At 47.8% G+C, this 27,251-nt stretch overlaps 1 protein-coding gene across 1 annotated transcript in view; it reads right to left on the reverse strand.

The window, feature by feature from the left end:
- Positions 1–27,251, reverse strand: part of DMRT1 (doublesex and mab-3 related transcription factor 1) — a 104,467-nt gene that overhangs the window by 69,282 nt on the left and 7,934 nt on the right. The window lies entirely within an intron of this gene.

The raw sequence follows: 27,251 nt of genomic DNA on the forward strand, positions 1-27,251 counted from the left end.
CAGCTCCTGGCATTTTCTAGACTTAGTAATAACGGAGAGACCCAGAGAGAAGCTTCAAGTCTCCCCCCTCCAAGGGGGAGAACCTGGAGAGAGACACAGGGAGAACAGATGTCCTGTGAGCTGACCGCTGGAGCCCCTAAGTGCGCACACAATTCTGAGACGAGCTTGCCGCCCTGACAAGGGAATGCGTGGGTCTCCAGAGGGAGAGCAGAGCTGGTCCAGCGAGAGGCCTGATCACGGAGGGGGCATGTGCCTGCTGTCCCCTAACTGGTGTCCGTGATGACGAATGAGGGACCATCACCTGCACTGGTACCTTACCCTGGGGGAGACACATCCTGTTCCACACAAGAACCTACTGTGCGCAAGGCAACCCGTCTGGGACCTCAGGGCACAAAGGCTGCAGTCCTTGTTGCTGCAGGACTCACAGGGACAGTCCGAGACAAGCCCAGGAGAGACTGGCCAAGGCTGTGGGAAAACAAAAAACCTGTGCGACGGGAGGGCGAGATGAAGTCCAGCCTTCCAAGTACACGTTCTGCTGCCGCTGGCTCGCTCACGTCACTCCTGTACACAAAGCAGGGAATGTGTTTGAGCCAGTATCTCCTTTTTCCCAAGGGTTTTTTTTTTTAATGTAATCTGGTCCTGGAGGAATTTGCCAAGTTCAGTGTTCTTAGGGTGAAGGCTTTTCAGACGAGATCGGGCGCGTTCAGGGTGGTATGGCCGTAGACAGGGTGAAGGCTTTTCAAAACAAAACGAATTTGAAGTTGGTCTTTCAAGCCAGGAGCAGGTCTGATACAAAGTGTGTAAAATATCAATGTGGGATGCAAAGGGGTCTGGAGAGAGAGACTGAGGGAGGAAGAGAGAGAGAGAGAAGGACAGAGAGAGGGAGAGACAGGACAGAGAGAGGGAGAGACAGAGAGAAGGACAGAGAGAGGGAGAGACAGAGAAAGGGAGAGACAGAGAGAGGAAGATCCTGATTGTTGAGCATGACCACATCAAAGAAACCAAGCAGGAACTTCAGGGGAAATGGAGAAACATGAAGAGTGGAAAAGCCTTCCAAGGGAGCTGGCCACGATTTGAAACAGGCCACCCCGGGGCCACTGAAAAGCCCCAGGAGTAACACATCCATTGTGTGCGGCAATCCCTGAACTTGGGCTTCACTGACCTCCATGCTGACCTCAAACTTTCTTCTAGCTGACCTCTTAACTCAGGCAAAAGACCCTGTGGGCAAAGCTTCCCCGGGATGGGAACTGAAGCTGCCCCTCAAGCAACCAGGACTGCCTTGAGCCAGCAGACCCCGCGGGACGGACCGCAAGATAATGCTCGACTTGACCTTCACCACCCACCTGCGTGGACCCATCTACCGATGCCCCGCATTTTCCTTATTTAACCCTGGAAGCATTTTCAGCACTTCAGAGACAGTCTTTGAGACGTTCGTCTGCTGTCTTCCAGGTGCTGGCCTCACTAAAATAAATTCCTTTCTTGTTTCTCTTCCACTCGTCTCTCTGCCTTAGGACTTTTGACAGCAGCAAGTGGTTGCAGCTGGTCTGTTTGGGACCCCTGGAGCTGGGTGCTCCTGCACCCCCTGCCCTGGCTACAAGCCCAAGTGCTGGTCAGTCAATCCCCGCCCTCAAGGAGCTTCTCTCTGTGGTGACAAAGAGCACCAAGGAGAAATTAAGGGATCATAAAAGGGTTCTATAAAAGAGTCTTTCAAAATACACACACACATATACACATATACATATATAGATCTCCCCCCAGCAGGAGGAGAATGAGGCTGCTATCGGCACAGAAGGATGGAGATCAGGCTCTCCTCCAAGGAGAAAATCGTAAGTGGATCTGAAGACTGGCACCCACAGTGCAGACTTCATCGTGTGGTCCCAGAGAGCAGCTGACGGCATTGCGCAACCCTCCCCTCCCACACGCGCGCACCTATCTGCATGCCTATTCCTGGGTTTCTGCTCTCCGTTCCCTGCTCCCTGCGTGTTCCCCCTTCCACATCCCCTCCGTGTGTGCCTCAGAACTCCCCGGGGCCACCCAGTAGAACTGCTGGCCTGCAGCGGGTGGCGATATGAAGAAGATGCCATTTCTCTGACTTTGCTAGAAAATGTCTCATGGCCACGGAAGTTTTCTCGCTTTAGGCCAGCTCAGAATTGCCTATTACTGGCAAGATGCCAGAGACAGTGTGCGACTGTCGACACCATGAGCGGATGGGACGACTGGCGGTGCCACCAACAAGCCAGCAGCCGGGCCCGGGTTTGGGAGGGGATGGGGAAGAGAGGCAGACGTTCGGTGCTCTGTTCCCAAAGAGACCTTACGGGGAATCCCTTCCCCACGCTTTCTCATATCCCTTGCACTGGGAAAACTTCAAGTTAGGAGCACCTGTGACAGACTGTGAACACAGATGTGTGTCTGCTCCGGATCGTGTTCAGACGACTTCAAACGCAGAGGCCTCCTCAGGCTCTTCTGCTAGGGCCACGAATGGTGCTGGGCACGGGGGTGGTCCGTTTGCAAGTCTGCTCCTGGCTAGCATCCTTCAGAGCTGGGATCTAGATTCTTCCATAATCTTCTTTTAAAAATACGATCGCGGGGCACCTGGATGGCTCAGTTGTTAAGCGTCTGCCTTCGGCTCAGGTCATGATCCTGGGGTCCTGGGATCGAGCCCCGCATCGGGCTCCCTGCTCAGCGGGAAGCCTGCTTCTCCCTCTCCCACTCCCCCTGCTCGTGTTCCCTCTCTCGCTGTCTCTCTGTCAAATAAATAAATAAAATCTTAAAATAAAAATAAAAATAAAAATAAGATCGCAGAGGGAGGTGGGTGAGGGATGGGTGGGACGGATGACGGGTCCTAAAGAGGGTACCTGTTGTGATGAGCACTGGGTGTCGTACGGAAGTGATGAAACGCTGGAATCTACTCCAGAAACCCGTGTTGCGCTGTATGTTAACTAGAATTTAAATATAAAAAATTACGGAAAAAAAAGAAAGAAAAATGAGATCACAGGTGTTTGTCTTTGCTCCTGCAGGTCTCAGGTGGTGATGGGAAGTTTGCGCGTGGATGCTTAAGTAAACGTGAAGAAATAAAAAACCAAATTACATCTCATCATATCATTTCACACGGCTTTTGCTCAGCTTGAGATTCGACCTGGTTCAGGTGTCATTTCAGTGAGTTATCTGTCCTGCAGTGTGCTTCAGGTCTTCAGGAATGGTCGCTGAGTGGGCCTGGGCCACCCCCAACAGCCTGACTCTCAGCCAGCGGTCACCCTTGGCTGCAGGGGGTGGCCTGGGGGGAGAGTGCCTTAGGGCCAGGCCACACCCCAGCCACTGCACACAGCAGCCTCCGGCGAGAGGACCCATCCCGGGGACCCGGGGTGACGCCAGGACCAGCCGTCTGAGGCCAGCTTTAAACCCACCAGACTGGCGTTTGAATGCCAAGAAGTCACACCTTACATCTGACTGCAGCAGTTCCAAATGTGGTGGAGGCCCCCACCCACGGCTCCACCCCACAAGGGTCCACGAAGTCCAATGGGTTTCCACAGTAACACAAGGATGTTAGTCGCCTTCTGCCAGGTGCAATGGTGACGCGGAAGCCGTGGTGGGGACAGCAAGGCAGTCCCACCAAACCGCGCCGGTGCTCACTGGATTCCTCACTGCAGTCCTCATTTCTAATATTATACTTCGTAAAATATTAAAGAATTTAAAAATTTTTATGTCAATCTTGCTTAAGACGCCCTTGAGGAAGCAGGGGAAAAAAAAAAAAAGCTTGATTAACTCTCTACCTTTGCCCGTGCCTTTTTAATATCCCAAGACAAAGTGGGAGGGACGCATAAAGCACTTCTCTGCTGCACCCCGAGGGCAATGGTTTCCTCCAACGAGGGGCTTCCTGCAAATGTCTGAATAAAGAGCTATATGCTCGGCTTTTTTTATGGAACACCACATATACTTGAAAGAATGATGACAAACTCTGGCTACTAGGACTTGGGCACTTGGCATTGTCTTGAAAAGGAACAAAGCGAGCCAGTCATTTCAAGGAAAACAACTGACAGTATTTATTGCCCAAAATTCGAATCAGAATTTTTGGAAACTTACATCTGCCACCATGCGCTTGACAGCTTCCCAAATTGAAGACTGTTTTGTTTTGTTTTGTTTTTTTAAGATTTTATTTATTTATTTGAGAAAGAGAGAATGAGAGAGCACATGAGAGGGGTTAGGGTCAGAGGGAGAAGCAGACTCCCTGCCGAGCAGGGAGCCCGACGTGGGACTCGATCCAGGGACTCCAGGATCATGACCTGAGCCGAAGGCAGTCGCCTAACCAACTGAGCCACCCAGGTGCCCTGAAGACTGTTTTGACAAGATCAGTAGTGATATAACAAATGGGGTTTTTCTGATATTTTGCCATGAAATAGGACCTTTGGAAGATCTACACAACTCAGGGAGTTAATATTTTCCAAATGACAAATGAATGACGTTATAAAATAATGCACGGGTGAAAGGTCCATTTAAAGTGCATGATGGCAGGTGCCTAGGTGGCTCAGTCTGTTCAGCATCCGACCCTTGATTTCGGCTCAGGTCATGATCTCAGGGTCATGAGGAGGAGTCCTGGGTTGGGCTCCTTGTTCAGCGGGGAGTCTGCTTGGGGTTTTCTCTCTCTTCTGTCCCTCTTCCTCTGCCCCTCCCCTAACCCGCACACATGCGTGCTCTCTCAAAATAAATAAATCTTAAAATAAATAAACAAAGTGCAAGACAGACCAGTGGATTTTAATTTGGCAGAGAACAAAAAGCTCATTAACACGGTTTCAGACTCCACCCTGCAACTAATCTTTTAAAAAATTATCATTGGGGCACCTGGCTGGCTCAGTTGGCTCAGACTCCAGGTTTTAGCTCAGGTCATGATCTTGGGTTGTGAGATTCAGCCCCGCATCGAGCTCTGAGCTCAGGGCAGAGTCAGCTTCAGGTTCTCTCTCCCTCTCGCTCATGCCCTCTTGCCCTCTCTCTCTCAAATAAATACGTAAGATCTTTAAAAATAAACAAATAAATAAACGAATAAATCACCTTTCAAGTTTTGGTCCAGTATCAGAAAACAGGCACAAGGGTCTCAAGAGGCTATTCAAATACTTCTCTCCCTTTTCCAAAAATTTATCTATGTAAAACTGAATTTTCATGTATTTCAATCAAAACAACAGACTAAAAAAGTAAATAATGGGAACTCAGTCTAAGTCAGACTTACAAGTTTGCAAAAACGTCAAAACAAGCCACTCTCCTCACTAAGTTTTGTTTTGGAAAAATATACCTTTTTTAATTTTTCATTAAAATACGTTACTTCTGCTAACAAGTGACACATTTATTAAAGGAATTAACAAATATGTTTTTAATTTCTCAGTTTGGGGCTTTAATTCAATAAATGTGGACAGAATCCACATATATACAACGTACAAGCTCCTTGAGGTCCTTGATGATTTTTAAGAGCATAAAGGGATCCTGGCCACTGAAAAGTTTGCAAACCTGTCCTATGAGCGCTTCTTTCTAGGAGGACCGATTTCAAAACTTTTTTTTTTTTTTTTTTTTAAGATTTTATTTATTTATTTGAGACAGAGAGAATGAGAGACAGAGAGCATGAGAGGGAGGAGGGTCAGAGGGAGAAGCAGACTCCCCGCCGAGCAGGGAGCCCGATGCGGGACTCGATCCCGGGACTCCAGGATCATGACCTGAGCCGAAGGCAGTCGCTTAACCAACTGAGCCACCCAGGCGCCCCTAGGAGGACCGATTTCAGAGCAACTGGAGTCCAGGGTGTCATCCTGAGCTCGCCACATAGGTGGTTAGCAGTCAGCAGCGAAGTCCCAGCTGGGCACCCTGGCTCTGAGCTTAAGCCGGAAACATTTCTTTCAGTGGGACAGACGCCAACCAGTGCACAGAACTTCCGGGTGAGAACATTAGCTCCCATGCCGAGCTGCTCCATCAGATCGGGATCTAGTGCCCCACGGCCCTGGATCCAGGGACTTCGTGTTCTGCGCCCCAGCGTCTCCAGGTAACGTGGGGATAATGCTGCTACGGACACCACAGAGGGTGCAGCAGGCTCCGACGCACGGTAAGTGCTCGAGAGAGGTTAGCTATCGCTCTCATCACTGTCACAACAGAGTGGTGGCCTTCTCTGCATCGAGCAAGAGAGCCACCAAATAATTCTGAAAAAAAATCCCTGCTCCACACGCTCATCTTTGGGGTACCGCAGGAGGGCTGGGCTGCACCTGGCAGAGGCTTCCCGAGCGCAACTGAACTTGGAAAGGAACAGAATCCTCCGCGCCTGGCCTTCTCTGAGGTCAGACAGTAGCCTTGAGTACAGTCGGTGTGATATCACTCCCTAAAGTCATAATCAGGAAATGCGGGAACAATCTGTTTCTCCCACAAGGCAATCATGACAGGGCTATTTTAAACGTCAAACACGAACCCAGAGCCAGGAAAGCAAACGACCTCTTCCCTGCGTACCTGTCGCGGGCCTGAACCCATCCCGACTTAGTGAGGCAAATACAGCCGGGGGGCGGGGAGGGGGGAGAAGAGCTGACCCCTGCTTCCTCTCCCCAAACTCTCTCCCCTCCAGCCCCACTGCCTCGGGTACTCAGTTCTACTTCTGAGAAGCACAGTTACTATGGTGCTGCTTCCCTTAAGTCAGTCAGGGATTTTATTTATTTGGGGGGACCGCTGCTGTTCCAGGGCTGAACTTTTAGCTTGCTATAAAGTTAATGTGCTAGTCAGTGTTCATTCCAGGCAAGACTGTGGGGCTGTGTATTTTCTGCCACCCCCAGAAGCCCATTATCTGTAATTGCCCATTACCATGCATAATTATTTCTCCTAGCCTGGTCTGTGACCTCCAGGGTTGCACACTGTAACAGCTAACTGCTCCGTCTTACCAAATTTGTGAAGGAAGGGCTTCTGACCTTTAGCACTTGCAAGGGGCTGTTCCGGAGCCGACACCAGAAGCTTCTGCAGGCGCACTTACCTCAAATCAGCGACATTTCACATTTCTTCCCGATGTACCTTTCCCACCTCCATGGAGTCTTCCCTCCCCCCAAACAACAGGAAAACAAAGCATAATCAACTCTCCATTGTGTGGGAGCTGGTAACCCAAACTGGGAATTATCTGCAGCCCTTTGTACTCCCTTTTCTTTGAATTTGACTATTTAATTGTATCACGCTTTTTAAATATTGCTACTGGGAGAAGATGGAGGTAAGGGAGGGTAAAATTTTAAATCTTAAATTCAATATATACACTCCCACATTTAGTGTTTTTTGTTGTTGTTGTTGTTGTTGTTTTTATCGAGTGGGAAGAGGTGCTATGTTCCAATCAGTGATGAAAATGGAATTTGGGGATTCCATGTGCACTTACGATATTAATTCTAGAACTGACATTCGGTCACCGAGGCGAGTCACTCTACAGCCATCCCACTTTTCAGCGTTAGCAGGGATGGGCGGAAGGGACAGGATGCTGGCTGCACATGGTGTGGATGCCGGGGGGCTTGGCCATCCCCTGGCACTTCCGCGGCGTCCCCACTACGGCCCCCTTCCACAGCCCCACTGCGCAGCGCTGGCCTGACGGTGTGAGACACGCCGCTAAGCACACATCCGGTTCACATCAAGGTCCAAAAGAGCATGCACTGTCAGGACTGAGACCACTCAACTGTCGCGTGCCCACTCGCTGCCACTGCCCTCACGCTGTCCACCGCATCTCCAAGATGCATGGCCTATTGGCGTTTGCCATCTTTATTTTCCTTCGGTCTTTCCTTCCTTTTCAACAAAGCTCCTCTACAATTAACAGAAGTCAGTTCCAAGTACAAACCCCGGTGCATCCTTTCAACGGTCACCTTTACCAAAGCTGGACAGAATGAAGCCTAACGGCTTTTCACGGAGTCCGACACCAGGGAAGGCCTACGACGTCCTTCTGCCCCTTGTTTTGATGTCCGGAGAGGTAAGAGGGCTGAGTCCGAGCACATGTGTGCAATGGCAGCGGACGAGGCTGGGGCTCCCGTGCTTGGCCACGGGCCGTGTCATTTCTAGAGAAGGAAGCTGCGCAGACATGGCCAATGAACATGCTGAGTCTAAGAAACATCTGTCGCTACTGACAGAGTCAAGCCTGACGACTGCCCGGGGAAGCATGTAAATGACTGCTAAGGGTTTAAATGCTGGCTCGGCGGTGCATCAGACACGGAGTCGAGAGAGTTCTCGATTCCAAAGACAGAGACCTGGCCGTCCAAACCTCATCTTACCTTACCTTACGCTGGGGAAGACCGGCCGAGGGCGCCACACCAGCCCGAAGCCCCTAACTTGTGGCTCTTCTGACTCAGCCCTGAGACAGCTCTCCAGCCTCCTTTCCCAGCTGTTCTCCACGTGTGCACACCAGCCCCCCAGGCCCTGAGTGAGCTCCCCGCAGCTAGGTGCTCCGCCAAACGTGTCACGAACCACAGGGACAGGAGGGCACGGTGAAAGGTGGTGTAGTTGTGGCGACGCCCACCTCCCCAGTGTGGGGGCCAGGACCCCCTCCCCAGCCTCGGTGCGGTCCGGGCCTTGGCACACACAGGAAGCGAGCTCAGCCAGTCACCTCGCCCCAGTGAGACTCCCACTGTGACAGTGCCCTTTCTTTCCTTCTTTCTTTCTGGCTGGAGCCAGAGGTTTCTGGCTTTTAGTAATAATGGCAGACACAGCATCTGCAAAGCCCTTAAGACTCTGACCACCTGGGATATGGACACGTGTATTCAGACACACGCACGCGCACACACAGATCTATACCCACAGCTGTATCTGTATCTAGGTATCAATCAACATCCTAACAGCAAAGAAAGGCAAATCTTAGCTGCGAGAAATCCTTCCCCAGAGTCAGCGAGAGTGCTCTCCAGCAGCTAAGACAAGCAGGACGGGAGCTGCGCAACGGCCAGCTTCGCGCGCCCACGGGCACAGCCGCGTCCCATCCCCCCTGACCTTCCTCGCCTGGTGACCTGTGTTGTATGGACGTGTGCACGTCTGGAGCACTGGAAATCGAACGTGCTTCCAGAAATTCCGCTTCACAGAAAGGTCTCCGCTATGCAGAGCTGCTGGACAGCACACAGCACACTTAGCCCCAGGGACGTGTCTGTAGGGGGTACGGCCCGTGGCACGGAGCGAGGGGAGCACCAACTCTAGCCCAGGGGCCTGCAGAGAGGGAGCCGTGTGTGAGGCAAAGGAGTCGGCAGACTCTGTGGGCCGCACCAGCTGTCGCCTATGGCCGCGTCACCCACCCGCCTCACCCGGGCTTCTCCAGTTTATTCTGACACAGAAACAATACTGGCCTGCCAAGGGAAGATGTTGTTGTTGTTGAATTCAACAAGACGGGTAAGTATCTGAACGACGGCAAAAAAGCACACACTCCTAGAAACACACACGTTGTAAGAGTAAGTTGTCCCCCCGCCCCAGGAAAGAAACGACGGAACAGGCAGAGAGCCTCGAGCCCCACGGGGGTGCTCCTTCATCCTGGACTAGACACAGACCAGAAAAGCAGCGGGAAGGCTGTTCTCATGAGTAGAGACTGCAGTGCTGGGACCGATGCTGTCACAGGAAGGATTCGCCGAGATGTCGGCCACAGAGGCCGTAAGAACTGTTCTTTCGTACGAGCTGAGCAGTCCCGGCCATTTGCCCCACAAAAGTCAACTTGTGAGAAAAAGCTCTCAAAACTCAAATTCATTTGGGGCGCCTGGGTGGCTCAGTCAGTTAGGCGTCTGACTCTTGATTTCAGCTCAAGTCATGATCTCAGGGTTGTGAGACCGAGCTCCGTGTTGGGCTCCGCACTGGGTGTGGAGCCTGCTTGGGATTCTCTCTCCCTCTGCCCCAGCCCCTCCCCTCCGCCCACCCCTGCATTCTCTCTTAAAAAGAAAAACACAAAAAAACCACAACTCAAATTCACTCATTCATTCAGTACCAGCTAGGCGCTCACCTGCTTATCTCCAACGTAGGAAGGGTCACTTAATCATGACATTACCATATGTAACCTGCAGGTGCCTTCAGGTTCAGCCAGAAACTAGGGAGCCCACCAACTCCACAGAAGGTGTAGGGCTTCGTTTACTGCAAGCCAAAACACAGACAGTGCAGACCTGCCTTAACCCCTGAAACAAGCGTTGTAGACCAGGAGCAGAGACGATTAAACAGTGTGACAGAAAATATAACACCTCAGGTAAAAGTAAAACTAAGAGTAATAAGCAACAGATTATTAAATTCTCAGGGACTGGAAAAGCAAAAGTAGGGAGGAGAAACAAAGTCACTGCAGATTAAATACGGTGAGTTTTAAGCCAATTATAAAAGATCAAAGAGAACATGAGAGAGGAGGAGTAGCCTTACAAGTAACCGCGATAGGAGACCTTGGGAGAAATATGACCAGGGTAAAATCATTACAGTTTACAGTGAAAGTAATCTAGGGAGGACTTCAGAGAGAAATTCACTGGAGACCACTATGGGGTGAACAGCATGGGGACAGACTCAACAAGCTCTTTATTTTAAAAAGGCACAGGACTCCAGAGGGAAGGTACTTCCTCTGTAGAACAACAAATAGGATGGGCAACACGGAAAGTAGGAATAAAAAATGTCAGGGCCATGAGCCACATTTTGGGTTTCTATAGCATCGACATCTGGCGAGGAACTTGGGCGCGGTCTTCACCACCTGCCTGCCCGAACAAAGGGAAGAGGCAACGCTGTAGTCTCCGCAGGGGAGCATCCTTGAAACTCATCTGACACTTGCTGTGTGTCCCCCCAATAAAACCTGACACTGCCCCCTTTGAATAATGTCAATTGCCTGGAAAAGTCTCAACCCTTACTAACTCTCCTAGACTTTAACTAGAGAAGCAGAACTAAGAAAAGAGCCACTAATACAAATGACGCTAACTTTTAACTTTAATATCAGCTTTCATTTCTGGAATACCCTCCAATTTACTAATTTACATACAATCTTGCAGTTGCTACCCGCAAGAGCTCTGCAAGGACTCTGGGGGCGCTGAGAGAGCAGGAACGAGGATGCCCCCTGGGAGAGGAGCCGGCCGTGGCTTAGCAGGTGTCCTGTACACCAGGGAATACAGGAGCACCTGGAGTCCGGATGCAACACGGGCCTTCTGATTCTAGGTTTCGACCCCCACACCCCCAAGATGACAGGAAAAATCCCGACACCCAGTTCTTCACCCTTGTTCCATCAATACACCGGATACTACAAAGTATCAGAGCCAGAAAGCCAAAGGAAGCACAGAATACGGCCTAGGAATCCCCAGGACAGTAAGCACATAAGATCGAGCATAACACCTGCCTTATAAAATTTCTTTCTTACGTGAAATTGTACAGGTCACTGTAGAACTATGAGAATGACTAAAAGCTCATGTATAACTGAATTTATAATATGAGAAAATGTAAAATAAGAGAAAATATAGCTCAAGAAAACAAGGAGAGAAGAAAAAGAGAAAAGAGAGTTCTGGACATCAATTCCTTTATTCACCCCACACCTGGATACAACCTGTTTACCTGGCTGAGCACCCTAGCTCCCCAGTGGGTCTCAAATGACGCCTGTCACCACCAAGCACACGAGCCTGGGCTGTGAGTCCCAGACCTGGGAGGGAATCCCGACCCTACCACTTAATACACGTGTGATCCTGAGCACATTATTGGACTCAGTTTCCCTCTAAGTGGAAAAACAGTTCCTATTTTACAGAGCTACCGTAGAGATTAAATGAGAAGATAAGTAACAAAGCAGCCCGGACCACACCCAGCGTGAGCTGATCTGGGTAATTCAGAGCTAGCGGTATTGTAAGGATTATCACCACCTCTGAACACACAAAGCCAAAGAGCTGGGAATTAAACCACGTGCTAGAAGGCAAAGAACAAAAGCAATGTCCTCCCTTCTCATGGAAGAATCAGAAAAACATTATTCACGGTCGTGCGTGGATCCTCCGTTTCAGAAACCTCACTTATTCCTGCCATTCGGGCTCCTGGCAACACGGACTAATGGGAGAATTACATTTCTTTGCTTAATCACCCTAGTAACGCGTGGTCTTTTCAGGTCTACCCGATTCCCCCTTCTCCTAGATGCAAGTGTGTGTCCCTGTCAAACTCCTCCCCACTGCAGCAAATAATCTCTCTCCCGCTTTTGTATTACCTTTCAAATATTTATAGACTGTTATTCTCCTCCTCTCCAAGCCATACATCATTTTTGTTGTCCTTCCCCTGGATTCTCTCGAGTTTATCTACATCTTTTAGAGAAAAACAAACGCCAGGTGCTCCATGATGAAAACAGCACACCCACAGCAAACAGCCCTAAACCAGTAAGGCCTCTTCTTCCAAAGCCACAAGAAAATTCTTTGATGTGCTTCTTACTCCTTTTCTCCTATAACTCATAACTCCATCTTTCAGATAAAAACCGAGGCACCGCGTGATAAGGGAAATGACCACCACCCTCATCAAGAGGATGGCTGGGGCTCTAAGAGGTAGCAGCTCCCGGGCTGGGATGCCGAGGGGCCATCTCAGCCAGGCTCAAACTCACTAATGAGGGACTGTGCGCTTCTGCTTCTACTCGCTCACGCTGCCCCATCCACTGCCTTCCACACGCGTGCATCAGAACAGCGTCCTTGAGACTCCCTCGAGGCTTTCTTTGTTTTACCCCTAACAAAAACATCTGACACTGGGTACTTCCAAACAGTTTATTTTGTTTTCAAAAACTGTTTATGTTCAACACAAGTTTAGGAGTGTTTTTAAAACTGAAAATTTCTAAGGGTGACTAGGGTGGTTCAGTCGGCTGAGCATCCGACTCTTGGTTTCTGCTCAGGTCGTGGTCTCAGGGTCGTGAGCTTGAACCCTGTGTGGGGCTTTGTGCTGAGCGCCAAGTCTGCCTGAGATTCTCTGCCTCTCCCTCTGCCCCCCTCCCCCGCCCCACCTGCTCACTCGTGCACATGTGCTCTCTCTCTTTAAAGTAATAAAATAAACAAAATCTTTAAAAAAATAAAAAAATAATAAAAACTTCTGGAACTGAACATAAATACTATCCTCATCACCAGGTAGACTCCACTTCGGTGGGTAACAGTGAGACTCAGCCTAACTCAGCTTTCTCATACTTTGCCTGGACAATGGTGGTGACGTCAGAGTGTCCTCCCCCTGCCCCCAGCAGGCTTGTGCTGGTACCCTCTGCTTCTTTTTTTTTTTTTTTTAAAGATTTTATTTGACAGAGAGAGAGAGACAGTGAGAGAGGGAACACAAGCAGGGGGAGTGGGAGAGGGAGAAGCAGGCTTCCCGCTGAGCAAGGAGCCCGATGTGGGGCTCGATCCTAGGACCCTGGGATCATGACCTGAGCTGAAGGCAGACGCTTAACGACTGAGCCACCCAGGTGCCCTGGTACCCTCTGCTTCTTATGCCAACACGCACAACGCATAGCCGAAGATTTCAAAAATGTGTGCCTTCTGTCCAAATCGTGAAGGGCAGCAAGATACTGATGGAGCTTTCCCTATTTCGCTGGCAGTAAGTTCCTTGTCTGTGACTCCTGAGTATTTACGTGGCTACACAACATTCCCACACCCTTAGGAAGGATAAGAGAGGCTAACACTAAAGACCTAGATCAGTAAAAGTAATAAAACAAAGAAAAGTAAGGCCGAGAAAAGAAGGTGGCAGCTTACTCATATTTTAATGTGAAGACACAATATATTTACTGTGTGTGAGCATGAAGATGTACCCCTCAATTGGAAGAACCAATATTGTTAAGATGTCCATACTACCTAAAGAAATCTACAAATTCAATGTAATCCCTCTCAGAATACCAACAGCATTTTTCACATAACTAGAATAATCCTAAAATTTGTGGAACCACAGAAGACCCCAAATAGCCAAAACAAGCTTGGAAAAAAAAAAAAGAACATAACTGGAGGTATCACAATCCCAAACTTCAAGATATACTACAAAGCTGGGGGCGCCTGGGTGGCTCAGTTGGTTAAGCGACTGCCTTCGGCTCAGGTCATGATCCTGGAGTCCCGGGATCGAGTCCCGCATCGGGCTCCCTGCTCAGCAGGGAGTCTGCCTCTCCCTCTGACCCTCTTCCCTCTCGTGCTCTCTGTCTCTCATTCTCTCTCTCTCAAATAAATAAATAAAATCTTAAATAAAATAAAATAAAATTTAAAAAAATAAAAAATAGGGCGCCTGGGTGGCTCAGTCGGTTAAGCGGCTGCCTTCGGCTCAGGTCATGATCCTGGAGTCCCGGGATCGAGTCCCGCATCGGGATCCCTGCTCAGCAGGGAGTCTGCCTCTCCCTCTGACCCTCTTCCCTCTCGTGCTCTCTGTCTCTCATTCTCTCGCTCTCAAATAAATAAATAAAATCTTAAAAAAAAAAAAAAGATATACTACAAAGCTGCAGTAATCAAAACAGCATGGTACTGGCACAAAAATGGACACATAGATCAATGGAACAGAATAGAGAACCCAGAAATATACCCATGATTATACTGTCAATCTTCAACAGAGCAGGAAAGAATATGCAATGGGAAAAGACAGTGCCTTCAATAAATGGTGCTGGGAAAACTGGACCACTTCCTTACACCATACACAAAAACTCAAAATGGATTAAAGATCTAAATGTGAGACCTGAAACCATAAAAATCATGGCAGTAATCTTTCTGACCTCAGCCTTATAGCAATATATTTATGGAGATGTCTTCTTAGACAAGGGAAACAAAAGCAAAAATAAACTATTGGCACCACACCAAAATAAGAAAATTCTGCACAGCAAAGGAAACCATCAACAAAACAAAAACCCAACCCACTGAATGGGAGAAGATATTTGCAAATGATATATCCTTAAGGGGTTGATATTCAAACTATATAAAGAACATACACAGCTCAACACCAAAAAACCCAAATAATCTTATTTAAGAATGGGTGGAAGGGCGCCTGGGTGGCTCAGATGGTTAAGCATCTGCCTTCGGCTCGGGTCATGATCCCAGGGTCCTGGGATCGAGTCCCGCATCAGGCTCCCTGCTAGGCGGGGAGCCTGCTTCTCCCTCTGCCTCTGCCTCTCTCTCTCTCTGTCTCTCTGACTCTCATGAGTAAATAAATAAAACATTTAAAAAAAAAAAAAAAAGAATGGGTGGAAGACTTCAACAGACATTTTTTCCAAAGAAGACATCCAGATGACAACACACACATGAAAAGGTACTCAACATCACTCATCATGAGGGAAATGTAAATCAAACTCACATGAGATATCACCTCACACCTGTCAAAATGGCTAAAATCAACAACCCAATAAACAAGTGTTGGCGAGGATATGCAGAAATATGAAGCCTTGTGCACTGTTGGTGGGAATGCAAACTGGTGCAGCCACTCTGGAAAACAGTATGGAGGTTCCAAAAAAAATTAAAAATAGAATTACCATATGATCCAGTAATTCCACTCCTGGATATTTACCCCCCCAAAACAAATATACTAATTCAAAAAGATATATGCACCCCTTTGTTTATAGCAGCATTATTTACAGTAGCCAAGATCCGGAAAAAACCCAAGTGTCTATTTATAGATAAATGGATAAAGAAGAAGTGGTATGGGTGTATATATATATATGCCATGAGTAATATTCTATTGTGCGTGTGTGTGTATATACTACTCAGCCATAAAAAAGAAGGAAATCTTGCCACCTGCAACAACATGGATGCATCTAGAGAGTATAACGCTAAGTGAAATAAGTCAGCCAGACAGTCTCACTCATATGTGTAATTTAAGAAAAAAAAGGAGCAAAGGGGGGCAAAAAAGAGAGAGGCAAACCAAGAAACAGACTCTTAACTACAGAGAACACACTGGTGGTTGCCAGAGGGAAGGTGGGTGGGGGCATGGGAGAAATAGGTAAAGGGGTGAAGAGTACACTCATGGTGATGAACACTGAGTAATATACAGAATTGCTGAATCATTATACTCTATACCTGAGACTAATATAACACTCTATATTAATTACACTTGAATGAACATTAAAAAAAACTTTTCTTGAAGATGTACTCCTGAGATTCCTGGCATCCGGGGTACAGGTGGGGTGGAGGGAAAGGTGAGGGGCTACATAATCTTCACCCAGAGACATAATCCTTGTCCTGTCCGTCCACATGGCTTCATGTGCACAAGAAACCAGCTCATGGCTGTAGGGCGGATGGTACCCAGGCTCACCCCTCTGCCCTGACATCAGTACCTGAGCCTTGAGTGCTAAGCATGTTTCTGCCTTCCTCAGGGTTGACAAAGACCTTTCACATATGTTTCTAGTCAAGCACTGTAAATTGGGCAAGCATTACTACTTTCTCCATTTCATAAATGAGCAAACAAAGCAAAGTGAACAGCTCAACATCAGACATGTGGCAGGTACCCGAGCCAGACCTTGGACTCTGGGTCTTAGGTTCTTTCGAGGACATGGAGCTTCCTCCCCAGGTATGAAGTTAGGACATACCAGCAAAACTCTTTTCCCAGATGTCTTCGATCTCTGAGACCTCTGATCGAGCTTCTGCTGCCACATACCCCTGTCCTAGGGAGGAACCCAGCATTGCCATGTGGTGGTAACAACTCACCCCGGGGAAAGCAGGACCCTGGGCATGTTCCGCACCAATCAGAGAAAGCAGTAAGTATGTGATGGGTAACGTGCATTGTAATTTCACATAAGTAACGCTGGTAAGAATAAGATTAGTCTCCAGTAAGCAGAATATCTGACTAGATGGTACAATCCCATTCCCCAGTCATGGCCATACCAGTTTATTACCCACCAAACAGTCATGCTGAACCTGCCAGCCCACAACACTGGACAGGACTGTGAAATGGTTAAATCCACTGGGGCCACTGGCTTAGCTCGAGATCTGCCCAAAGTTAAACTGAAATGAGGAGTAGAAGCTGGGAGAATAGGAAGAACACAGCAGATTTAGCTCTCTGCCATGGCCGTTTTCACTTGGCTAATGGTCTGCTAATGGGAAACCAGAAGAGCCACAGGCTTCCATTCCTCGGCCTGAGCTCCAGAGAGTGCAGTGACCAGGGCTCAGTCCTCGGGCCTCTCCTCTCTGCCGCCTGTCCCCTCCTCTCATGGCTCGAAACCCCATGCAGACGGGGAGGTGGGGGCTGCACCTCATAGCACATCGGACCATCTCCATTATAAATGAGGGTTGGGGGATTCAATAGAGAGAAAATTACAAACGGCCCTCAAACATATGAAAAGATGTTAAATTTCACTAACAACAAAAAAAAGTGATTACAAACCGTATTTATTTTCTACTGTTATATAACAATTACTACAAAGTTAGCAGCTTAAAAAAACACAGATTTATTATCTTACAGCTCTGTGGGCCTAAAGTCTAATACAAGGCTCTAAAAGGCAAGGCACCAACAGGGCTGCATTCCTTTCTGGGGGCTCTGGGGGAGCGTCCCAGTCCTTGCTCAGTCTGGGTGCAGGCAGAGTTCAGTTTCTTGCAGTCGAAGGACCGAGGTCCCGTGTCCCTGCTGGCTGTCAGCAGGGGGCTGTCCCAAGCTCCTCGAGGCCTCCCTCACTCTTTGGCTCAGGGCCCCTTCCTCTACCTTCAAAGCCAGCAGCAACGGGTCAAGGCTCCTGCCTCAAAACCCTCCTGCGGCTCCTTCCACTTGGCATCTCTGGGGGTAGCCAGGAAGGGTTCTTCAGTTTTACGGATTCATGCCGTAAGAAAAGACCCACCTGGAAAACCCAGGACCGCCTCCCCATCTCAAGGTCCTTGATGCTTCATCACATGTGCCATGGATGGGGACATCTTCGCAGGTCCCAGGGACTGGGGTGTGGACATCTCTGGGGGGGCCGTTATTCTAATGACCAGCCCAACATACAACGCTTCACCTTTCAAGCCAGGAGGCGCCAATGACAGCCTCATCCTGGCAATGCTGCAGGGAGTGCCATCGACGAGATTCCCCAAAGTGACACGTAAATTTACATCCCAGAGAGACCTCCTGTCCCACCATTTCTTTCCAGCTCCACTCCCAGCACCCCAGGGCAAGCAGCACTCCCTCTGCCTGGGCCCCTGCAGTCTTCCCTTCCCTCTCTCACCCACTCCTCGCCTTCAGTCTACACTCCAGGCCGCAGCAGAGAGACCTTTCGAGAAAGTACATCAGATCACGCCATTCACTGCTTCAACACTCCACTGACTTCCCATTGTGCTCACATTAAAACCCCAGCTCTCTCCCACCCTACAAGGCCCCCCCGAGATGCAGTCCCCAGTGATGTCAGCCCCTGCCCTCAGCACACTGGCCTCCTCCCTATTCCAGGCGAGGTCTCCCTCCACTGTGCATTCGGCCCGGAAGCCCCAGACCTTGACCGCGAGGGCTCACTATCACTCAGGACTCTCCTCAGACAGGCTCCCTTTCCTTACCTACCCTATCAAACAGCCGCTGACCCTTTGGACACATCCATCTTATCATTCTGTCTTTCCTCATAGCTCTGACCACTTTCTGAAAATATCTTGTATTCGCTGGTATACTTGTTAATCAATGGTCTCCCCTGCTGGATTCGTAAGACCCACGAGGCACATGTTTTATGTGCTGCTGTACACCCCAGGCCTGGAAAAGGGTCTGACTCAATGCAGTCACATGATGAACATTTGCTGAATGAATGAAAATAAGATAGAAACGCAGAAGGAAGAAAGGCAAGAAGGGAGGAAGGGAATCTCGTTCAGAAGGCAGACTCCCTAACCAAGATGAATTCAATTCAGTTCAGCAAACACTGGTGTTTGATAAACCCAATCTGCTTCCCTGAATTTATTCGTATGCTATGTTTAAGATAAACTCCAAAACCTCAGGACCAGAGTTAAGGGGTATTGTAAAAATAGTAGTTTTATAACTGCTGAAATCAACAGAGAGTCATCTGTTATTATACAATGAACTGACATTGGATGGTTGAAGCAATACCTAAGAATTCTTACTGCCAATAAACATCAGAAAAATGTGCTGTGATACTGAGGGGCCCCTGGGGGGCTCAGTCGTTAAGCGTCTGCCTTCGGCTCAGGTCATGATCCCAGGGTCCTGGGACCGAGCCCCACGTCGGGCTTCCTGCTCAACGAGGAGTCTGCCTCACCCTCTGCCACTCCCCCTGCTTGTGCTCTCTCATTCACTCACTCTCTCAAATAAATAAATAAAATCTTTAAAAAAAATGAAAGAAGAGGGCGCCTGGGTGGCTCAGTTGGTTAAGCGACTGCCTTCGGCTCAGGTCATGATCCTGGAGTCCAGAGATCGAGTCCCGCATCGGGCTCCCTCCTCGGCGGGGAGTCTGCTTCTCCCTCTCCCGCTCCTCCCTCTTGTGCTCTCTCTCTCTCTCACTCTCTCTCTCAAATAAATAAATAAAATCTTTAAAAAAAAAAAATGAAAGAAGAATCTTCCGTAATACTGAATCGATATTTTCTTTTGACAACCAGCTACTTATACTGTACTTTAAGAGTTTCTTGTGCATTTTCTTCTGAAAAGCATGTTCAGTGGGACTGTACAATAAGACCAGATTCATGATTGTGAAGTCCGCCAGCAGACATAAGAGACTAAACTGGGTTTGAAATGTAATTTGGTTCAGCCACAGGGATCAGTACTTATGTGAATTTTCTTCGGGGAGTCAAAAAGATTGTCACACTGAAATTTGTCTAAGCTGAAAAATAAGAGACAGAGGCTGAGACAGAAACACAGATCTGCACTTACGTAGTTGCATGTGACGATGACAAAAAGGACCATGACAAGTCAAGACCCCACAGGACGGTGGCTGGAGCCGCGGCTCCCATAGGCACCCCCACCCTGCTTCCCTTGCATCGCGGCACCACACGGAGTGGCACTCCGAGGATCAGAGATCACCTGGCATCACCTGGCCGAGGTACAGAACCGACAGCGTCCTGCAGGAGGTGTTAGCGGGCACTCCCCTGTGCCCCTTTCTCTATAAACCTCAGTCCTTTGAGAAACTTCAGTCCTCATTACCCCAGAGCTAGAGATCAGGCCAGCGTATACAACACAGAAGTCAGCAATAAGGCAGAACTTTAGGGGCTGGGAGAAGAAGAGAGGAAAGTAGGATGCTGACGGAGATTAAAGGGATCATCTTATCTCCTGGGAGTCAACAGGTGACTTCAGAGGCCAAGAAGCTTTGAAGAAAGCTCTGCTAGCAAAACAGGGAGTTCTGAGTCCAAAGCCAGTTAACGAGAGGGAGAGAATGGGGAGTTACCGCTTGATGGGGACAGGCTTTCCGCTGGGGAAGATGAAAAACAGCTCTGGCATGGGACAGTGGTGATGGATGCACAATGGCGTGAACGTGTTTCATGCCACGGGACGGCATACAAACAAATGTTAAAATGGCCAGTTTTATGTTATGTATGATTTGACACGATAAAAATTTTATTTATTTATTTTTTTTTAGGAGGCTCCATGCCCAGCGTGGAGCCCAGCGTGGGGCTGGAGCTCACGACCCTGAAATCAAGACCTGAGCTGAGATCAAGAGCCAGAAGCTCAACTGAATGAGCCACCCAGGCGCCCTGAAGCAGTAAAAATCTTAAAAAGTTAGTTAGTGGGCGCCTGGGTGGCTCAGTTGGTTAAGCGACTGCCTTCGGCTCAGGTCATGATCCTGGAGTCCCGGGATCGAGTCCCGCATCGGGGGTCCCTGCTCAGCGGGGAGTCTGCTTCTCCCTCTGACCCTACCCCCCTCTCATGCTCTCTCTATCTCATTCTCTCTCTCAAATAAAAAAAAAATTAAAAAAAAAAGTTAGTTAATAAAACAACAGATGGGACAGGAAGGCATCCGCAAGACCCAAAGAACAGCTGAGTGGTGAGGGGGTGGTCAATGGACAGGATCCTTGAATCAGCAGATAACCGGGAATCCGTGGTTCAAGGACTCCAGGGGGACGCTGCGGAGCAGGCAAGTGAAACAGGTGACACAGATGAGCTTTTGGCCCCTGCAAGAGTTTCCCACGACAGCAAATGCAAGGCCGTGTCACACTATGACAGTACCTGCTGCTGCAGCCAGCTGTTGGCAGGAGATTCTAAGACAGTCCGTCGACGGACCACCGTCTTCCCACTGGTCATGTGGACGACAGAAGTCCATGGTCACCAACCCTCAGCTTCTCTCTTTTGTTTTCCACCAAAGCCATGGTGGTTTTTCATTTTCAGAAACGCAGTGATAAAAATTACTCTTGCCAAGTTTCAAGGCAATAGAACTCTGCCTCCCTTGTCCTGAAGAAATGCTTGTCACCCAAGGTCTGAAGAGTTGCTTTAGCCAAAAAACAACAAAGAAAGCCCATCACCAGGTCCCTCTATGCTTTGCCTCCTCATTGTTCCTTTCACTAAAAACTGCATGTGATCATGAGGTAAAAGAGGAAACTTTTTTTTTTAAGATTTATTTGAGAGAGTGAGCACGAGCACGCACGAGGGGGGGAGGGGCAGAGGGAGAAGCAGACTCCCCGCTGAGCAGGGAGCCCAATGCGGGACTTGATCCCAGGACCCTGGGACCATGGCCTGTGCTGAAGGCAGACGCTTAACCAACTGAGCACCCCAGGCTCCCTAAGACTGAATATTAACTTATTTCCACGAATAACAAAATACAAACCTAAAAAACACTTCATGATCTAAACTTCTGAACTTCAAAGAGACTCTCACTGGGTATTAATATCTGCAGTGTTTACTAGGATGAAAGCATCTTACCTTTTCATTTTAAAAAAACTTAAGTTTGAATTTTCTGGAACCCTTATACCTTGCTTATGGGAATGTAAATAGTGCAGCCTCTTTGGAAAACATTCTCAAAAGTTCCTCAAAAGGTTAAAAAACATAGAGTTACCATATGATTCAGCAATTGGGACTCCTTGGAATATACCCAAGAAAATGAAACATATGTTCATACAAAGAAGGGGTACAGGGGCACCTGGGTGGTGCTGTTGGTTGAGCATCTGACTCAGTTTCAGTTCAGGTTGTGATCTCAGGGTCTTTAGATTGAGCCCCGAGTCAGGCTCTGCACTCAGCGTGGAGTCTGCTTAAGACTCTCCCTCTGCCGAGCGCCTGGGTGGCTCAGTTGGTTAAGCGACTGCCTTCAGCTCAGGTCATGATCCTGGAGTCCCAGGATCGAGTCCCCCATCAGGCTCCCTGCTCAGCAGGGAGTCTGCTTCTCCCTCTGACCCTCTCTCCTCTCATGCTCTCTCTCTCTTAAATAAATAAAAATCTTAAAAAAAAAAAAAGACTCTCCCTCTCCCTTTGCCCCTCCCTCCCCTCTAAAATAAATAAGTAAAATCATAAAACAAAAAAAGGTACAAAAATGTGATAGATACTCTTAACAGCCAAAAAGTGTAAGCAACCCAAATGTCCATCAGCTGATGAAGAAAAAAAAATAGCATGTATACATATAATGAATTTCTTTTTTTAATTTAAGTAGGCTCCACTCCCAATGTGGAGCCCAATGCAAGGCCTGAACTCATGATCCCGAGATCAAGACCTGAGCTGAGATCAAGAGTTGGACACTCAACTAACTGAGCCACCTAGGAGCCCCTGCATATAATGGAATATTAATTTTTAAAAGATTTTATTTATTTATTTATTTAGCGGGGCAGGAGAAAGAGAGAGAGAGCATGTGAGCGGCGGGGGGCAGAAGGAGAGAGAGATCTCAAGTAGACTCTGCACTGAGCATGGAGCCTTATTCGGGGGCTTGATCCCATGAACCTGAGATCATGACCTGAGCCAAAATCAGAAGTCAGATGCCAACTGACTGAGCCACCCAGATACCTCTATTGAGTATTAATTTTTAAAATGAGTAATAAATGCACGTTACAACATGGATAAACCTCACTAACATCAGGAGAAGCAAAAGAAGCCAGACACAAAAGGTCACACATATGATTCCATTTATATGAGGGGTCCAAATATACGAAACATCCAGAGTAGGCAAATCTATGGCAACAGAAAATATATTAGAGGTTGCCTAGGGCTGGTATGGGGAGTAGGTGGGGAGTGACTGCTAATGGGCACAGTTTCTCTCTAGGAGGAGACAAAAATGTTCTACAATTAGAGCCTGATGATAGTTGCACAACTCTGTGAATTTATTAAAAAACAATGAGCCGCCCATTTGAATAGATGAATTGTACAGCACACGGATTACACGTTGAACTATTCAATCAATTATGTTTGAGTTCTTAGCATTTCAAAAATTCCAAAATACATTTAAAAAAAAAATCACAAGACAAAACTAAAAACTGCACCTTGAACATCGATGAACTTACCCTCTGACATCTGCAGATGGGTTCATGACCACAGGTCTAACGTTTTAAAACAACTTCCAATTAACCATCACTGTTCACTCACTTAGCAAAGGTTTATTGACCATTTACCATAAAGCCAGGTACTGTTCTGGGCTGTGCACATCAACAGTGATGAACAAAATGCACTCCCTGTCCCTAAGATTACATTTCCACAAAGGAGATACAGATGTAAACCTATCAAATGTTCAAATGTTTTCATGTCTTTTGCAAATGCTGTTACCCAACTAATTTGTGGTTTAAACCCTGTATTTATTTTTTTTTAAAGATTTTATTTATTTATTTAATTTGAGAAAGAGAAAGAAAATGTGAGCAGGGGGAGTGGCAGAAGGAGAGGGAGAGAGAATCTCAGGCAGACTCCACACCGAGCTCAGAGCCCGACACTGGGCTTGATCCCACGACCCTGAGATCATGACCTGAGCCTAATTCAAGAGTCGGACCCCTAACTGACTGAGCCACCCAGGAGCCCCCTGTATTTATCTCTTTGTGGCTCTAGATGTTTTCCAAATTTTCTTCTTAGCCAAAGTTAGACCAGAAGGTTACTTCCTGTGTATTCTGTTGCTATAACTGCTGTACATAAATACTGTCTACCGAGAATTTCTATCAGGCCAATTAATTGCCGTATCTGACATGTAAGTGAAGACTGCCCTTAAAATCAATAAAACTGACTGAGATACTATCTAAAACAACAGATATCAAATGATCAGTAGCATGACTCTTCAGTGTTTGCTTTTTTATTCAAGCTTCCACCTGTTGCTTCAGTGTAAGGAGTTTTGCTTTGTTAAGACATCCTGGAAATTTCCTTGACTCAAAGTAAAACTGGGGAATACTTGTATCGGAAGTCTTCTTAAAAACAAATACCTAGGGGCGCCTGGGTGGCTCAGTTGGTTGAGCGACTGCCTTCGGCTCAGGTCATGATCCTGGAGCCCCGGGATCGAGTCCCGCATCGGGCTCTCTGCTTAGCGGGGAGTCGGCTTCTCCCTCTGACCCTCCCCCCTCTCATGTGCTCTCTCTCTCTCATTCTCTCTCTCAAATAAATAAATAAAATCTTTAAAAAAAAAAAAATACCTACAGGGGCGCCTGGGTGGCTCAGTCGGTTAAGCGACTGCCTTCGGCTCAGGTCATGATCCTGGAGTCCCGGGATCGAGTCCCACATTGGGCTCCCTGCTCAGCAGGGAGTCGGCTTCTCCCTCTGACCCTCCCCCCTCTCATGTGCTTGCTCTCTCTCATTCTCTCTCTCTCAAATAAATAAATAATATCTTTTAAAAAAAAATACCTACATTTTCTATCTAAAGCGCTATCTAAAATCAATGGAGCTCATCCTATATAAGTGGCCAGAATCCTTCAAAAGTGAATTCTCAAAGCGATTTAGATAAAATTCTTTGGGTGTTCATTTAAATGAAGTGCTTCTTTTTGTACAATATTGGACAACTGCAAAGATAAAAACTGAAATATTATTTTAAACTTACCTAACTCCACCCAGGATTTTTAGGTCAGTGAAACAACTCTAGAATACGATGACAGTGGATGTATGTTGTCATAGATCTGTCCAAACCCAAAGAACGCACCGTCCTGGGAACGACTGCCATCAGGTGGTGATGACCTGTCAACACAGGTTCAACTGCACCAGACGTCCCACTCTGGTGGGGGGTGTGGATAGTAGGGGAAATTGTACCTGTGCGGGGGAGGGGGCATATGGGAAATCTCTGTACCCTCCTCTACATTCTGACATGAACCTAGAACCACTCTAAAGAATAAAGTTTATTTTTTTAAAGATTTATTTATTTATTTGAGGGGGGGCAGAGGGAGAGGGAGAGAGGAGAGAATCCTCAAGTAGACTCCATGCTGAGCGCAGAGCCCCATGTGGGGCTTGATCCCACACCCCCGAGATCATGACCTGAGCCGAAATCAAGAGTCAGACACTTAGCTGACTGAGCCACCCAGGCACCCCGAATAAAGTTTATTTATTTTTTTTAAATCTATAAACTCAGAGCGCCTGGGTGGCTCAGTCGGTTAAGCGTCTGCCTTCAGCTCGGATCATGATCTCAGGGTCCTGGGATCGAGCCCCTCATCAGGCTCTCTGCTCAGCAGGGAGTCTGCTTCTCTCTCTCCCTCTGCCCCCCTCCTCATGCTCTCTCTCTTTCCCTTTCTCTCAAATAAATAAATAAATAAAATCTTTTAAAAAAAATCTATGAACTCAGGATCTTCAATTGTTCGTTCATTAGGCACATTTCTTACCGGTAAAAACTGCGTGGGCACAGGACTCCATAAATTTTCAAACTGCCCCGTTTCACGCCTATAAAGCATTTAAGCATGTGGAAGACACAACAATATGTGTTCGCCTACCAGTGTGTGCTCTCTCTGTCTGCGTGCTGAAGCGGGAATTACCACCAAAGGGGAGACGTGCGGCGGGAGGGTCCCATCACTATCAGGCACAGGCCCGACTGACCCTTCCAACAGGGGACAGGCGAGGGAGAGCAGCCAGCGGCCCCAGGAGGCCGGGCTGCAGGGGGAAGGCCAGAGACGGTAGGAGGTGGCTTGATGTGAGGGAGTGTGAATGTGAGTGTGTGTGGAAGTGCAGGGTGCTCCAGAAGGGAGGGCCCCAAGGGCGATAACATTCAGGTCCTTACTTACAAAGGACACACAGGCAGAACCAAATGCTCTACAATGCAACCCTTCATCTGCCAGGGGCGTACAGAAAAGGAGAGGCCAGGAGCCACACCGCCCTCAGCGGGAGCAGTGGGTGAAACAGCCTCCAGCCCGCTTGCTCAGGCTGAAGGGGAAGGGGAATATAGCAAACAACACAAAGACGAACCCAGATTTCAAAGCGGGAGAATGTCTGTGAGGGTCTGTTTAAAGTCAGCAGACATCTGTGAAAATTAAGATCTATCGATTTTATGCTAAAATTCAAACTGTAAAGCCATGGAGATAATGCTGACATTGCTTTAATTCATTGTTATTCATAATCAGAAATGCTCACTTTTTTTTTTTTTTGGCTCCTGCTAGCATAAGAAATAGCAACGAACGGGTCGCTGCTTCGGAAGGCTCTTTCTTCCACGCTGACACCCACCATCATAGATGACAGTAACAGTAAGAATCGTTCACACCCATCGTTCCAGGAATCTCTGGTCAGTGTTTTGGCTGATTCTAGCCAATCTCTGGTTAAGGATGGTAGAGCCGTTAGGTACGTGACCCTACTCAGAGGAAGTCCGTTCTCCAATAAATGCAACGACAGCTTGGTAATAAACCCAATTTCCTTCACAGTGTCCTTTGAGTTCAGCCAATAATCTCAGTAATAATTCTTGGGCGTTCTCCACTTTCATTTGGGCACTTTTGGGAGCCAAAAGGAGATAACTAAGGAACTTCAAGGACATAAAAATCTACTGAATTTCGCTAAGCTACGGCCCTTGCAGACACTTAACATTAGGGATTAGAAAGAGAAGGGGAACAGCTCGCCCCCGTGTGAGCCAGGTCAGTAGGGCCCCCACCGTCTGACCCCACCGAAGGCTTTCACCCCTCCTGAATAATTTCAAGTCCCAGCCTTTCACATCCACGTAATGGGCTGCTAGCCCGTTACAAAATTTCAAGCTGTTGTTAAGTGAAGGGAAAAACCCTAATTACACACCAGTGGGAATAATACACTGCCATTATGTTAAATACATAAATAATAGATATATCTACGAAAGCTACAGACACATGGGCCTGTATGGGCAGCGAGTAATCCTGAAATGTCAAACAGAAGTGACCTGCAGGCTGGGATTGGAAGGACAATCCCATTTCACTGAACATGCTTTTCTACGCTGCTTCCCACTTACATGAAGCACTATTTTTAATAAATCCCACTCTCTGGAAATGTAATATAAGCTCCACCTGTTAGCAGCAAACTATTTCCAGAAGTTGGGCCCCATGTGCTGCATGAAACTTGAAGGACACTCTTCAGTCAGTCAGTCTTTTCCCCCTCTCCTCCACCTCCCCACCTCCCTTTCTTTTCCT

The sequence above is a fragment of the Neomonachus schauinslandi genome, chromosome 13 (assembly GCF_002201575.2).
Source record: "Neomonachus schauinslandi chromosome 13, ASM220157v2, whole genome shotgun sequence".
In the NCBI taxonomy this organism is placed as follows: Eukaryota; Metazoa; Chordata; class Mammalia; order Carnivora; family Phocidae; genus Neomonachus; species Neomonachus schauinslandi.